The sequence below is a fragment of the Oncorhynchus masou genome, chromosome 22, assembly GCF_036934945.1.
Source record: "Oncorhynchus masou masou isolate Uvic2021 chromosome 22, UVic_Omas_1.1, whole genome shotgun sequence".
Lineage (NCBI taxonomy): Eukaryota > Metazoa > Chordata > Actinopteri > Salmoniformes > Salmonidae > Oncorhynchus > Oncorhynchus masou.
In genome coordinates, this window is record NC_088233.1 from 38857406 (window position 1) to 38868449 (window position 11044).

Below are 11044 nucleotides of genomic sequence, written 5' to 3' on the forward strand. Positions count from 1 at the left end.
TGCCTGCTTGCAGGATACACAACAGAGCATTTCCATGTACCGAGTCGTGTATTCAGCCTCACTTGATAGCACTTAAAGGAGCCCATTTGTCCACTGTTGATACATGATACATGATGACGTAGGAGGTGACAATTTGCTTATAAGTCCTATATCTTGAAAACTTGATTGCTAACACTAATGAAAGAAAATTCCAAAATGTATTGTTTGGGTGGATTTTTCCTTTATGGGCACTACTCCATCTGGAACTGCATGGACAAAAACACAGGCTTATGTATTGAAGACTATAATGACAGTGACACTGAACATTAATGTTTTTTTGTCACCACTGTCACTGGCCTCTTATTTACATTTGGCTGTCACTTACTCATGAGACTGTAATGTAGGTTACACATAAAAGAAACCAAATCCTGAAGTATCCTGTATCACCTGTGCAAGGCCCATCAACCCCCATCTGGCCCGACCACCTGGTTCATTATTGAACAGTGGTTAGATGGGTGTTTGATAGGCAAGCCAGACATACACCGGGCAGGTCTGTGATGAAGTGAAAGTAGACCCACTCAATTCTATCCAATTATAGGCTACTTTGAAGATTGAATGCCTATATTTTCTTTACCCACATTTTGAAGATAGCCTATCACACTTGGTCACGAGTTGCAGGTTGTGTTTTAATTAATGGGACACACTTAGGCCTATCAGCTACCAGCATCCTCATGCTCCCTCCCTTGTCACCTCAGCTTTCAGTGTCTATCCACGAGAAGGGAGGAGTTTTATAGCACCTGACTCTTTCTCACCACGTCAGCCAAAAAGCGGATCAGAGATGGACACCGACTGAGAGAGCAGCCTGTGCACACCGGCTGTGCCACACCTATCATTGGAATATCATCCCATCCAAAATCAAAGATTTAGTTTCCACTGAATCTACAGCAACATGGGGGCTAAATCAATAGTCATGTTCAGTCAATAACACTAGCCTATTTCAATACACTCTTAGAAAAAAAGGTGCTTAGTATAACCATATAGGGTTCTTCAGCTTGTCTCCTAGGGGAATAATTTTTGGTTCTAGGGAGGACCCTTTCCAGAGGGTTCTACCTAGAACCCTCTATGAAGGGTAATTCATAGAACCTTCTGTAAATTGTTCTACCTGGAACCCTCTATGACGGGTTCTTCTTATAAAATCCTCTATAAATGGCTCCACCATGAACCCTTTTATCATCTAAAAGTTATTCCTAGAACCCTCTATGAACGGTTCCACCAGTCGTAATAGCCTTTAAAAAAAACGATTTATTACAATACATTACAATATATCATTAGGCCTTTTGTTGAGGGCTTAGTTATACATTAAAACAGTGCTCTGAAACTCCTGGTTTACAGACCACATCAGGTCTTCACGTCACATTATGCTGGCTTCAAATATTCCTAATACCTATTGGAATCCAGCCAGAGTGAGGATATCCAACAATTGGTACTTTTAATCACCCACAACATGCATACAGAACACATGTCAGGGTAGGGAAGATTAATTAATGAGAGTACGTAAATGATCTAAACTGGAACATCAATCTCAGTAATGGGTGCAATAAGTCCAACAACTAACAGTTTGGTTTCATTTAGAAAAATGTATATTATTTATCTGTGTATAGCATAAGATTAATGAACTAATCAATCTACATGCAAAAACACAGATATTGAAACAAACAATTCTGAAAATCAACCTGCAATAGAGCATGCTGGGAAATAGCCAAATGATGGGTGTGGTTTTGAGTCTTTTACTCTACACTCAACTCTGGTTGTAGGTTATTTCATGCCACTGAGTGTTAAGTTAACTTAACTCCTGAATCAACACTAGAAATGTTACACTGAATAATCAACATGAGGTCAGTCAAACTGGACAATTTACTGTGTACCACACATACTCCCTTCTATTATCCTACAATGCTCAATAAAATCACAGAAAAATACTAATTTTAAAGATAGAAACCATGGCAAAGATATCAACTATGTCAGTACAGTATATATAAAATGAATAAGAGAATACCAGATAAATTTAGCCTACAAATATTCCTTTATTGGTACAGTTTAAAACATGCTCACACCTATTTTTTTAAGATTACTCAAACTCCTGATGTTCAAGTTTAAACACTGAGGTAAAATAAAAATAAAAAGTATTCATATTCAAAGTGTTCAATATATGTAGAACCTTTCTTACTTTCCAAAGAATCCTTATTTCCTTCCAAATAATCATAAAATAAACCTTTCTTCTAAAAACGGCTATTGGGATGAAAAAGGTTCTCGATAGAACCCTTTGCCTTTCAAAGAACCCACGGCTTCCAAAAAGGGCTCTTCAGATAAAAAACGCTTCTTGTAGAACCCCATCTCCGCAAAGAACCCTTTTGGAAAGAGTGTAGGCTACAATTCTGTCCAGACAGTGTTGATATCTAGGCCTACTGATTTCATGCAAACTGTTATTACGACTTCTCATAAAAGGGTATATTTTTCAAACTATGTCCAAGAGACTTCTCCTAGCCACCATGTCCAAGTAACTTCACCTAGCCGCCCGTTGAAGAAGAATATAATATGTAGAGAGACAATTAATTACGAGGAGTAGGCTACATGAAATGTGCGCGCATAATGTTTTTTTAATTCCATGGGTTTGATTTACTAGACTAGTCTATGTGAAACGAACAACGTCTCCCTTTCTCGCTCTTCCTCGTCTATTACACACAAACACACACTCGATGTGCCTTGAACATTCGATCCTTGGGACTTATGCAAATACCAGTCAAATCTTCCCATTGTGTATGCAATAGTCATTGAGGTGAAAGGAGCGGATTACAAAGACGAAAACGCACCAATAAAGCTATTATAGGCAAGAGATAACCCGAAGTAACCAATCAGGACCGTTTGTGTATGGTTGAAAATTCACAAGGGCAAAGAAAAATTTCTACTATCGCAACGTGCTCAAGATGTTCTAAAAGCCACATTTCTTCATGAACCCAACCCTTTTCCCTCGCAAATCATGCGATTCAGAATAGCTACTCACTTCTTTCAGATCTCGCTGATTTATTCAAACAGGTGGAGCACTATTTCTCTTCGGTATTCTCCCCCTCTGAACCGTGATAATAGCCTTTGATGCTCTCAAATCCAGTCCACTTTATGGCCGCGGAGCCTGTGCAGATGAACTGCGTGAGATTCCTTCCAGCACCACCACACTTTGAACAGCTCCATTGACGTCATAGCTCACCGGCTACGATGCCACTCCCTTTTCATAACGACCACCGCCAATCGAAAGGCAGAGACAATCTCTGAAGCCTCTCATGACGACCACTCTGGTGCTCGTTCGGGCAGTTGGGTTGGTTTTAACTCCATTAAATGCAATATTTGAATTAAGTAGAAATGCAAACGTGAGATTGCATGGCCCACTCACACACGCGTCCTGAAACCACTGGTCACTTCTCAGTGAGGTTCTAGTTCGCTTCTTCTGCGCTGTAAACATTTCTTAGACTTCAATTCCCAGAATGCACAGTCGGCCACAGTGTTTCCATAGTTACCATAACATAACGTTGGAGTTTTTGTAGGCTACCAGCAGCAGGCAAGTAAGTGGCATAGCTCGTATCAGACACTAGTTAGCTAATTAGCTGTTAGCTTCGACTTGAATGATAACATGACAAGTATTTGTGTTGTTGTTGTCATTACTGCAGGGTAAATAAAGAGCCTGTGAATATGGATGGTTGTGTGGTCCGTCTCCACACAGTGAAATTCAAGCCCAAAATAGATGGCAGCAGAGGTGACTTTACTGCACAGCCCATCAAAGTTCACTTCTACGAGCTGCTGGGAATCAGTGATGCCAATGAGCTCGTTCCACAGGTACTCGCAACTCCTGCCACTCCCCTGCATCCGTTTGCCTTCTTATCTAGACATACTACCTCGCTCACATTGAATAACTTGTGTGCTTCTGTCCATCACCTCCCTACCGTAGCACCCATTTTCCGCTGGAAACAGCACAAGTGTCGTCATACCCACCGACTCTATGATGAATTCCTCTCACAGGCAATCAGATTAATTATAGAGTGCAGTCCAAATGCATCCACTCTTCTGGAACCACTAAAAATAAACGACAGTAATGCCTGGCTCTGCCAAAGGGGTTATGGAGTGTTGCTGTGTAGCCAAGATGCAACATATAGAACAAATGCCCTTATGTTTGATCATTAGAAGATACTGTATAGTAGTGCAGCCAAGTCTGTATTCTCATGCGCATTTGTGTGGGTTGTGTGCATGTGTTGCTGCTTGCGGTTTACCCTCATCCTATTCATAGACACACACTGAACCTAGCTTTGGCTGTGAAGTTAATTTGTTGCGAAACCACTGTAGATGACTAAACAAATGATTGCAATAGCTACAGTAGAATGGGAGAGAGAGAGGGAGGGTAGAGAGAGAGAAAGGGAGAGAAAAATAGCAAGTGCACACATACAGGTGTTGGATCTTAATTTGACCAGTATTGTCGCAGCAAAATAATCCTGCAGCAACAGGATTTGAACGCTTAGTCCATAATGTTGCTAGACTGACTGGTGGTTAGGCTATTAGCTGGACAAAATGAGGATATATGAAAAGTGCAATATTGTTAATATAACCAAGTGTTAGTTCAGGTCATCAGTAAATTTATGTGAATCATGAATCTCGTCTGCATTTAATTCTAAGCAACAAGAGTGTTCAAATTAAGATCTTTACACACACAAAACACACACCTTCTCCCATTATCTCTTTCTCGTCACCCATCTCATTTCCTCTCGTTCATACTTTCATTATGATATTCTTTCCACCCTTTCGACTTCTCTGCCTCCCATTTCCTGGCTCTCTGCCTCCCATTTCCTGGCTCTCTGCCTCCCACGAGCCTGTCTGTACAGATGCGTATTTTATGCATATAGGTCATATTATCATCAATAGTATTCCTCCTGCCGCAGGCCTGTAATTGTCCCATAACTCTAATTATTAATTGATTACACTTTCAAATCCTGCTAAATCCCAGTGTCTTGGAAGAGTAGGATATGGAAGGGTTGTGTGTGTGTGTTCATGAGTGTGTGTTTTCCACAGGTAGACAATAAGGATATCCTGAGTTCAGTGGTTGCTCTGTTTGATGTGTCTCTCCCTGATGTTGGCCCTCGAGATGTCCATGACACGGTACACAGCCATGGAACGCACACTATTATCCTGCTCAGGCAACCCTCAGGTATACTTCACTTTCTAAAGTATGGTTATTATTCACACAGTTAGAGTGGGCCTTTTTGGAGATAGACATCAGACATCAAACATGTTCTGTAATGTCCTGCTCCATCTTTGTCTTAGCAACTCTCTCTTCCCCCTGCTCCGTTTTTTCTTTCCACCCGCTCCTCTCTCTCTTTCCCCCTGCTCCTCTCTCTTTTCCCCCCGCTCCTCTCTCTCTTTCCCCCTGCTCCTCTCTCTTTACCCCATGCTCCTCTCTCTCTTTCTCCACCTGCATCTCTCTCTCCTTACCCCTGCTCCTCTCCCACCTTCCCCCTCCTCTCTCTCTTTCCCCCTGCTCCTCTCTGTCTTTCTCCCCTGCTCCTCTCACTCTTTCTCCCCCTGCATCTCACTCTCTTTCCCCCTGCTCCTCTCTCTCTCTTTCTCCCCCTGCATCTCACTCTCTTTCCCCCTGCTCCTCTCTCTCTCTTTCTCCCCGTGCTCCTCTCTCTCTTTCTCCCCCTGCATCTCTCTCTCTTTCTCCCCCTGCTCCTCTCTCTCTTTCCCCCTGCTCCTCTCTCTCTTTCCCCCTGCTCCTCTCTCTCTTTCTCCCCCTGCATCTCTCTCTCTTTACCGCTGCTCCTCTCTCTCTTTCCCCCTGCTTCTCTCTCTCTTTCCGCCTGCTCCTCTACCTCTCATCTCATCTCTCTTTCTCCCCACTGCTCATCTCTCTTCCCCTCCTGTTCCTCTCTCTCCCCTGCTTCACTCTCTCTTTACCCCTGCTCCTCTCTCTAATCAAATCAAAATCAAATCAAATTTATTTATATAGCCCTTCGTACATCAGCTGATATCTCAAAGTGCTGTACAGAAACCCAGCCTAAAACCCCAAACAGCAAGCAATGCAGGTGTAGAAGCACAGTGGTTAGGAAAAACTCCCTAGAAAGGCCAAAACCTAGGAAGAAACCTAGAGAGGAACCAGGCTATGTGGGGTGGCCAGTCCTCTTCTGGCTGTGCCGGGTAGAGATTATAACAGAACATGGCCAAGATGTTCAAATGTTCATAAATGACCAGCATGGTCGAATAATAATAAGGCAGAACAGTTGAAACTGGAGCAGCAGCACGGCCAGGTGGACTGGGGACAGCAAGGAGTCATCATGTCAGGTAGTCCTGGGGCATGGTCCTAGGGCTCAGGTCCTCAGTTGAAACTGGAGCAGCAGCACGGCCAGGTGGACTGGGGACAGCAAGGAGTCATCATGTCAGGTAGTCTTGAGGCATGGTCCTAGGGCTCAGGTCCTCCGAGAGAGAGAAAGAAAGAGAATTAGAGAGAGCATATGTGGGGTGGCCATTCCTCTTCCGGCTCTTCCGGGTGGAGATTATAACAGAACATGGCCAAGATGTTCAAATGTTCATAAATGTTCACAAATGTTCTCTCTCCCCACTGCTCCTCTCTCTTTCCCCCTGCTACTCTCTCTCTCCCCCGGCTCCTCTCTCTCTTTCTCTCCCTGCTCCTCTCTCTCTCTTTCCACCTGCTCCTCTCTCCCCGCTCCTCTCTCTCTTTCCCCCTGCTCCACTCTCTCTCCCCCTTGCTCCTCTCTTTTTCCCCCTGCTCCTGGCTCTCTTTCCCCCTGCACCTCTCTCTCTTTCTCCCTGCTCCTCTCTCTCTTTCCCCCCGCTCATCTCTCTCTTTCTCCCCACTGCTCCTCTCTCTTCCCCCTGTTTCTCTCCCCCTGCTCCTTTCTCTCCCCACTGCTCCTCTCTCTCTTTCTCCCCCTGCTCCTCTCTCTCTCTCCCCTGCTCCTCTCTCTCTTCCCCCTGCTCCTCTCTCTCTTTCCCCCACTCTTCTATCTCTTTCCCCCTGCTCCTCTCTCTTCCCCCCTGTTCCTCTCTCTCCCCCTGCCCCTCTCTCTCTCTTTCCTCCTGCTTCTCTCTCCCCTGCTCCTCTCTCTCTTTCCTCCTGCTCCTCTCTCCCCCGCTCCTCTCTCTCTTTCCCTCTGCTCCACTCGCTTCCCCCCTGTTCCTCTCTCTCCCGCTGGTCCTCACTCTCTTTCCCCCTGCTCCTCTCTCTCTCTTTCTCCCCCTGCTCCTCTCTCTCTTTCTCCCCCTGCATCTCTCTCTCTTTCTCCCCCTGCTCCTCTCTCTCTTTCTATCTCCATGCCCCTCTCTCTCTCTTTCCTCCTACTCCTCTCCTCCCCGCTCCTCTCTCTCTTTCCCCCTGCTCCTCTCTCTCTTTCCCCCTGCGTCTCTCTCTCTTTCTCCCTGCTCCTCTCTCTCTTTCCCCCTGCTACTCTCTCTCCCCCTGCTCCTCTCTCTCTTTCTCCCCCTGCTCCTCTCTCTCTTTCTATCTCCATGCCCCTCTCTCTTTCCTCCTGCTCCTCTCCTCCCCGCTCCTCTCTCTCTTTCCCCCTGCTCCTCTCTCTCTTTCCCCCTGCGTCTCTCTCTCTTTCTCCCTGCTCCTTGCTCTCTTTCCCCCTGCTACTCTCTCTCCCCCTGCTCCTCTCTCTCTTTCTCCCCCTGCTCCTCTCTCTCTTTCTATCTCCATGCCCCTCTCTCTTTCCTCCTGCTCCTCTCCTCCCCGCTCCTCTCTCTCTTTCCCCCTGCTCCTCTCTCTCTTTCCCCCTGCTCCTCTCTCTCTTTCTCCCTGCTCTTTGCTCTCTTTCCCCCTGCTCCTTTCTCTCTCCCCACTGCTCCTCTCTCTCTTCCCCTGGCTCTTCTCTCTTCCCACTACTCTCTCTCCCCTGCTCCTCGCTCTCTTTCCCCTGCTCTTCTCTCTCTTTCTCCCCCTGCTCCTCTCTCTCTTCCCCCGGCTCTTCTCTCTTCCCACTACTCTCTCTCCCCTGCTCCTCGCTCTCTTTCCCCCTGCTCTTCTCTCTCTTTCTCCCCCTGCTCCTCTCTCTCTCCTCTCTGCTCCTCTCTCTTCCCCCCCTGCTCCTCTCTCTTCCCCCCTGCTCCCCTCTCTCCTCCCTGCTCCTCTCTCTTTCCTCTGCTCCTCTCTCTCTCTCTTTCTCCATGCCCCTCTCTCTTTCCCCCTACTCCTCTCTCCCCTGCTCCTCTCTCTTTCCCCCTGCTCCACTCTCCCTCCCCCTGCTACCCTCTCTTCCCCTGCTCCTCTCTCTCTTCCCCCTGCTCCCCTCTCTCCCCATGCTCCTCACTCTCTTTCCCCCTGCTACTCTATCCTCCATAATCCTCTCTCTCTTTTCCCCTGCTCCTCTCTCTCTCTTTCCCCCTGTTCCTCTCTCACCTTCCCCCCTCCTTTCTCTCTTTCCCCCTGTTCCTCTCTCTCTCTCTCTCTTTCTCCCTGCCCTTCTCTCTCTTTCCTTTCTTCCTCCTATCACCCACGCACCTCGCTTTCTTTCCCCCTGCTCCTCTCTCGCTTTCCCCCTGCTCTTCTCTCTCTTTCTCCCCCCTGCTCCTCTCTCTCTTTCCCCCTGCTCCTATCTCCCCCACTCCTCTCTCTTTCCCCCTGCGCCTCTCTCCCCCGCTCCTCTCTTTTTTCCCCTGCTCCACTCTCCCTCCCCCTGCTACCCTCTCTTCCCCTGCTCCTCTCTCTTCCCCCTGCTCCTCTCTCTCTTTCCCCCTGCTCCTCACTCTCTTTCCCCCTGCTGCTCTATCCTCCCTAATCCTCTCTCTCTTTTCCCCTGCTCCTCTCTCTCTCTTTCCCCCTGCTCCTCTCTCACCTTCCCCCCTCCTTTCTCTCTTTTACCCCTGTTCCTCTCTCTCTCTCTTTCTCCCTGCCCTTCTCTCTCTTTCCTCCTCTCACCCACGCACCTCTCTTTCTTTCCCCCTGCTCCTCTCTCGCTTTCCCCCTGCTCTTCTCTCTCTTTCTCCCCCCTGCTCCTCTCTCTCTTTCCCCACTGCTCCTCTCTCGCTTTCCTCCTGCTCCTCTCTCTTCCCCCTGCTCCTCGCTCTCTTTCCCCCGCTCTTCTCTCTCTTTCTCCCCCCTGCTCCTCTCTCTCTTTCCCCCTGCTCCTATCTCCCCCACTCCTCTCTCTTTCCCCCTGCTCCTCTCTCCCCCGCTCCTCTCTCTTTCCCCCTGCTCCACTCTCTCTCCCCCTGCTACCCTCTCTTCCCCTGCTCCTCTCTCTCTTCCCCCTGCTCCTCCCTCTCTTTCCCCTTGCTCCTCACTCTCTTTCCCCCTGCTACTCTATCCTCCCTAATCCTCTCTCTCTTTTCCCCTGCTCCTCTCTCTCTCTTTCCCCCTGCTCCTCTCTCACCTTCCCCCTCCTTTCTCTCTTTCCACCTGTTCCTCTCTCTCTCTCTTTCTCCCTGCCCTTCTCTCTCTTTCCTCCTCTCACCCACGCACCTCTCTTTCTTTCCCCCTGCTCCTCTCTCGCTTTCCCCCTGCTCTTCTCTCTCTTTCTCCCCCCTGCTCCTCTCTCTCTTTCCCCACTGCTCCTCTCTCGCTTTCCTTCTGCTCCTCTCTCTTCCCCCTGCTCCTCGCTCTCTTTCCCCCTGCTCTTCTCTCTCTTTCTCCCCCTCTGCTCCTCTCTCTCTTTCCCCACTGCTCCTCTCTCGCTTTCCCCCTGTTCCTTTCGCTCTCCAGATGTTTTAGAAGAGTACAGAAGCAGACCACTGCCCATTCCTCGACGGGAACCGGTGCGGTCCCCTGGACCTGCAGTGGTAAATGTGGATAGAGAATCAGAGGGACGATACCTTCAAGTGTTCAGCGAATCAGAAGACAGTTCAGATGACAGCTCTGATGAGCATGAAGATGGCGAGGAGGGCACAGAGCCCAGGTACAGTGCTACAGTAACTCATGCATCACATTTGACTGCCTCTGACCCACTGTTACATTGGCTCATAGTACTATAACACTCCTGATTTCAAAAAGCTCTTCTTGGTATTGGCAGGTGTGTTGATCCATGAGCTCACGCTAAGACATGATGGATCTATATAGCACTGAATTAGAATGCCAACATCAGTCTCACTAATCCCTAAACAATTCACGCATTTAAGACAAACGAATGAATGAACAAACAAACAAAGGAATGAATGAAATAAGGGATTTACGCACATTGAAGTCATTTCCAAATGCATTGCCGTAGTGAGTGCCATATTTATTGGTCTGAATACTGGGTTGAAGATGAATATAAAGGTAGATCCTCAGGGGAACCATAAAGCTGATAGGATTGCTTGGTGCTTAAATAGGATGGGCTGAAAGACACGAACAGAAGAGGGGCTACCAGAATCCCTGCTCTGGAATAACAGGGCAGATCCAACTTTGACCCTAAATCCAATCCAGTGTTTTTGTTGTTGTTGATTTTACTTTGAATTCACATTAGTTGACAAGCATCCTGCCATCCAGGACCTATATACTAGGCGGTGTCAGAGGAAAGCCCAGAAAATAGTCAGAGACTCCAGTCAGCCAAGTTATAGACTGCTCTCTCTGCTACCTCACGCTCAAGGATACCGAAGCGTTAAGTCTAGGACCAAAAGGCTCCTCAACAGCTTCTAACCCCAAGCCATTAGACTGCTGAACAATTCATAAATATTGCCACCGGACAATTTACATTGATACCCCCCCCCCCCCCCCTCTTGCACACTGCTACTTGCTGTTTGTTTGTTATCTATTCATGGTCGCTTCGCACCCACCTACATGTACAGATTACCTCAACTAGCTTGTACCCCTGGACACTGACTCGGGACCAATGCCCCCAGTATATAGCCTCGTTATTCTTATTGTGTTTCTTCTTACTATTTATTTTTATTTTAGCCTACTTGGTAAATATTTTCTTCTTCTTGAACGGCACTGTTGGTTAACATAACCTTTTGCAGCCAAACACACTTGTGGCATTCTTTCTACGATGGAAATCAAATAGTGTTGGGAAAGTTCTTCCCAACACTGTTGCAG

The 11044-nt window shown here is 47.4% G+C and overlaps 1 protein-coding gene across 1 annotated transcript in view; it reads right to left on the reverse strand.

The window, feature by feature from the left end:
- LOC135509465 (sphingomyelin phosphodiesterase 3-like) overlaps positions 1 to 3214 on the reverse strand; it is a 40259-nt gene extending 37045 nt beyond the window's left edge. Inside the window, exon 1 of the mRNA XM_064930148.1 lies at positions 3041 to 3214. The gene's annotated coding sequence lies outside the window, so the exon portion shown is untranslated. The remainder of the gene's footprint in view (positions 1 to 3040) is intronic.
- Positions 3215 to 11044: the final 7830 nt, after the last annotated feature.